This window comes from Sinocyclocheilus anshuiensis, unplaced genomic scaffold, assembly GCF_001515605.1.
Source record: "Sinocyclocheilus anshuiensis isolate Anshui unplaced genomic scaffold, SAMN03320099.WGS_v1.1 scaffold524, whole genome shotgun sequence".
NCBI lineage: Eukaryota > Metazoa > Chordata > Actinopteri > Cypriniformes > Cyprinidae > Sinocyclocheilus > Sinocyclocheilus anshuiensis.
The window spans coordinates 2,468,034-2,473,445 of NW_015555703.1; the positions used below are offsets into that span (position 1 = coordinate 2,468,034).

General features: G+C 34.2%; 1 protein-coding gene across 4 annotated transcripts in view; it reads left to right on the forward strand.

Moving 5' to 3' along the window:
- LOC107671708 (adhesion G protein-coupled receptor L2-like) overlaps positions 1 to 5,412 on the forward strand; it is a 122,913-nt gene that overhangs the window by 6,364 nt on the left and 111,137 nt on the right. The window contains exon 2 of one of the 4 annotated variants that reach the window (XM_016464639.1): positions 4,568 to 4,613. The exons of the other annotated variants lie outside the window; for them this stretch is intronic. The gene's annotated coding sequence lies outside the window, so the exon portion shown is untranslated. The remainder of the gene's footprint in view (positions 1 to 4,567; positions 4,614 to 5,412) is intronic. 4 annotated transcript variants of the gene reach the window in all.

The window sequence follows — 5,412 nt, forward strand, 5'->3', positions numbered from 1 at the left end:
TATATATATATATATAGATATAGATATATATAGATATATATAGATATATATATAAATAAATAAATAAAGGACTCATCCGCATGGAAACCCCCGCAGTTTACATTTGAAATGTATGAAATGTTCAGCCTCATATCTGTATTATGAGTCATTGTTTAGCGCTCATTCATTTGAATGCAGAGAGTGAACTCACATGAACAAATGCGCAGTTGTGGCATGCTCCATTTGTTGTGCATGTCTTTAGAGGAAGTGCCATCTCAGCTCACATCAACTGTCTGTGATTTCTAGTGCTTCGTTTCCAAGCGTGCATTTACATGACAAAGTGCTTGCTAAAGACTTGAACCAGCATCACCACCACCCACTCTCAAAGCATGGCTAAACTGAGGCGCACAGTTAGTCTTAGATCTTTGAAACTTAACCGTTTTGCCATTTATACTACACTTTAAAATAAAGACAGGTTCTTTATTGGCATCTATGGTTTCATGAAGAAAATTATTTTTTTTAGTGTAAAAAGGTTCTTTAGAAAAACAAAAAAAAGTTATAAAAACTATTTAAAAATGGTTCCGAAAGGTTCTTCAGGGAACCAAAAATGGTTCTTCTGTGACATCACTGCGAAAACCCTCTTTTGGAAGCTTAATTTTTAAGCGTGCACAGTGATTGTTTGATTTTCTTTTTCATTGAATAAATTAATTTCTAAATTTATTTTTATGTATTGATTTATTTATTTTTTCACAAATGTGATTTTTTTTTTTCTTTCTTTTTTTTTTCTAGTTGCTTAATCATTGTTTTTACCAGTGAAAAATCCCTGGTCAAAACGCCTTTTTTGACTTTGGAATGTTCTAAGAAAGTTATTTTAATTTGTCTTTAGTGGATTCTTAAACATTCACTAAGGATCTTTGGCCACTCTATTGTGATTTGTGGTTGAAAATTAACTTGCAGGTTACTCGTAGAGCTGTAACAGGTACAGGTTAGACCGTAACCACACTTTTCATCAGTATAGTCAGCTCAAATGTATTTGTTTAGCACCTTTCACAATGCACATCATTTCAAAGCAGCTTTACAGAAACTCAAGATGCTAATGTTTATAAGATCTTCATGCCTTATAGTTGTCTTTAGCACATTTTGCAGTGATAAAAGCAATCAGGCAGTATACCATTTGCTATTAGACATTACTGTCATCCAAAAAGAAACTAAATGACTGATTGTTGAAGATTCTTACACTTTTATTAAAAGAAATCCTGTATGAATTGAGATTTGACAGTTGTTGGTGGAAACTTTGGTTACCAAGGAGACAACAGTGATCTGAGAAATGTATACGGTTTTATCAATATAGACCGTTTTAATCGCAGGAGTTGACCTAATTGATTCCCTTTCGGCAGTCCACCGGGATGATTAGACTATTGATTAGATGTTTTGATCTTGATCATGCTCTGTAACACACGTAATGAGTTGTGGCACACATTGAATGCAGTTTCACACTCTGAAGGTGTGTGAAAACGGGCCGCTTACGGTCTTTTCTGAAAGAAAGCTGTTGTCAGAGTCGATAGCATTGTGGGGTGTTTCTCCCACACTTTGCATTTTGTTCAAGTCTCTGCTTGTGGTCCTTTTCTTGATCCCATCCCGCTGCACTGTCAAAATAATGCTAAAGAAAGCCAATATGCATGCTTTGAACATGGACATTCAGAAGAAAACTGCATTGAAAAGAGCATTCAGCTATATCGTATTACACCACTGGTTTCTTTAACCGCTGTTTACTGACTCCATCAAGACTTCGAAAGTCTTTCGAAGGCAATAATGGCTCAAGAACTTGGGGCGAAAGGCAGAAAGAGGTTAGTACTCGGAGCTGGTGGAGAAAAAAATGGTATGGAGCCGTCTGCAATGAGGAACGATGCATCTGGAAAAATTCAGTTGATGCACTTCATGCATGTTGATAATTTTTTAATGCTTCTCATATTACGTCACAATGAACTGCAGCCATAGATCATTAGTTACAATCATTAGGATTGTGAGCTGACAAACGTGTGAGTGAGGATTTCTTGACCTAACTTGCCACATGTCTGTGAGTCCTGTCCTCGTACATGTGTTCACAGCAGCCTTTGACTGCGCTGAAGTAATTAACAGTTTCCCCAATGCACTTTGAATTTGTTTCACTCCTTAAAGTCACAAGTCTAGTCGATGAATGCATGGAGACTGATCTCTAGTTTGCTGAAGTTCCCACAAAAATGATCCGGATGCTCAAGTGCATTGTGTATCTTATTTCTGCCGTGCTAGAAAGTCTTTCTCGCGTTACTGCTTAAACTTGCATTCGTGATGCATGCAGGCAAGCTGCCGCTATTATGTGCGGTCAAACAAAAAATAATTCTAAAATGCGATTTTTATGGTTCACTCTCAGAAGAAAAGGTACAAACGCTGTCACTGGGGCGATGGCCTTTTCAAAAGATGCTAATATGTACCTTTAAGGAACCGATATGCAACATTTAGTGTTAAATAAGGTACAGATTTGTACCATTTAAAAAGGATACCACCCTAGTGACAGCTTTTGTACCTTTTTTCCGGAGTGTAGTTGCTAATACTAGTACATAGTATGTATGACTAACTACATTTTCTTTAATGCATTGTCTAAAATATTACTAAAATTACAGTTCTGGTTAATCAGTACACATTAGGAAGTATATTAGAGAGCAAATTGCAACCATGCAAACGAAAGCCAGAACTGTATGCATCAATCTTGTTGTGTATTCTGTAAATGACAGACCCAGAAAAGCTTTTACAATTATCACAAATACTTTTAAAGATTTGTTTATAGAGTTGTATGTACAAAATCTTGTTGAGTTTTATAACATGCTTGTTTTTATTATAGTGCATGCTGAATGTTTAATCTGCCGTGTAATAGCTGGTGAAACTGATATGTCGATACATTTTAATACAACAAGCAACCATTCTGAAAACGACAAAACATACTGAAATGTGAACATAACCTAAAGAAAGTGTACGAGTTCAGACTGTCTTATCCCTATTTTGTATGTATATTACAATTTAATGCTTTTGAAAATGTACAAAAATATAACAATATTTTGCCATTAGGTTTAAGCAGATGGCGTGAATAAAAATTTAATATTTACAAATTAAAGGATATGAGAATTAATTAGGGATGCACCGATACTGGTATCGGTATCGGGCCCGATACTGGTCTCCTGTACTCGTACTCATTAAAATGCCCCGATACCAAACGCCGATACCACACAGCATGTGATAAGCGCCATATTCAAACAAAGAAACACCAACAACAGACAGCAGAAAGGAGTTAAGGATGTCTACTACGAAGTATATGTATGCAATGAATATAATACTGGAAAAAGTGGTATCGGTGCATCCCTAGAATTAATCCATACTTATGTCAGGAATAGACATTATAGAGAATATCAGTAGCCAGAGTGCTTTGACCTCCACAAGGAGTCTATAAAGAAAAAAAAAAAGGAGGTCAAGAAAAGCCAAGTTGTAATGGTGTGTTTGTATGTGCCAGCGTTTTTATCCACGCAAGTTCAAGTCACTTTCTGCAGAAAAATGAATTCATAATATAGCTAAATAATCAAAGAGAGCATGAAAGCTTACTTTACATTTACCAATACATACTGTGAATGAAAATATACACCTACCAATAGCTTCTGCAAATCTTCACAAATCTTACTTTGCTTGTGCAAATACTTTTACAATCATGTAACTTTCATTAAAAAAAATTGTAAGAGTCTTTCTCTAGATGCCAAATCCTCAAGGAGCTGAAAAACACAGAGCTTTTTGAGTGACAATGATGAGAACTATTGATCATCTAACAACTTTTATTTTGTGAACAAAGGCAATTAAAATAGAGTTTTCAAAGACAGCTCTGTCAAAACCCTCTCGTCTTGATTATTAGACTGCTTTGTATTCCAAGAGGCAGAACAAATCTCTACAGGTCAGATTTCTTACAAAAATCGTACACAAAAAGAAAGCATGCTAGTGTCCGCCGTGTTCCTGTCGCTGTATTCAGCTGGTGAAGTGTGCTGGAATGCCACAGATTCCTCTGAAAACACAAACTGCTTGCATGGCCATCGTCACTCATCGATTCACTAATGAAGGCTAAAATGTTGGAGAGGAAAAAGTGCATGTTCCTGTAGAAGTGTTTCTCAGCAGATACTCTGTGTGAAAACAGATGGCAGAAATGCTCGCTGCACAGATGACTGTCAGACGATGAGTGTGCATGAATGTTTTTGTTCAGTGCTTTAATTCAAGATTCATTCAAGATTCAAGATTTTTTTATTTGTCACATACTCCGTTATATATATATATATGGTACATAACCAGTAGTGAAATGTAAGTTAGGTCCGCTCCATAGATTGTGCAAATTTAGACAAGTATAAGAGAAGACGTTGAGAAGAGTTGACGTGATTTTGGTGAAGCTGGAATTGAAAGTAATACGCTTATTTGGACTTTTTTGGAAAGACACAGAATGGAAATGTGAGACTCTGAATGGCACATGTATCTCTAAATGAAATTTGGATGGAACTTTTAATGAAAGTCATTTGTGCTCTAGATGGATGGATGCAGGGACTAAAATTAACACCTGCCAAGTGCCAAATGTGAGTAAAAATCAGCGTGGGTGAGTAAATGAAACCGTGTTACTCGCCAGTTGGCCGGTAGCTTTTAAAAATGAATTCTAACAATTCTTGAGATTATATGGTTTAGTGTTATTATATATGATGTGATATAAATATGTAATCTGATGCGCTGCACTGTGATCTTTTCACATGAGCCGTTCATGTGCAGTTTTTTTCAGTGTCTCGGTCGCAGTAAAGGCAATTCTACATAAACTCCATCTTGCTTATAATGTTCATTGAAAAATTTTTTTTTATAAAAATGCAACATGCACCAAATATCTTCCCAAAATTGTAATGAGAATGGTTTATAAATCTGTCGTCAAGAAGAGAAGCATTTCAAAAGAGAAGTTTCCCTGCAGTTTAACGTTTGGGGGAATTTTTTTATATATATATTATTATCATTATTATTATTTATTATTATTATTATTATTAATAATAATAATAATAATAATAATAATAATAATGATAATAAATAATTTTATATTATTATTTACTATTAGTATAAAAATAAAAATTATGAAATGTTTTATGGTTCAATAGTATTATAGTGATATTTCTTTGACTTAATTTTTATAATTTGATGAAATAATAATAATAAAGTATAAATTAAAATGATTTGTTATTAAATATTTTATAGTTCAGTAGTGTTATAGTGATATTTATTGATCTAATTTTTTATAATAATGTATTAATAATAACAATAATAATTATTGCAAAAAAGGTCTGCCTGTTTTTTTTTTTTTTTTTTTTTTTAATGAAATAATGCACATAGTTTCATGGC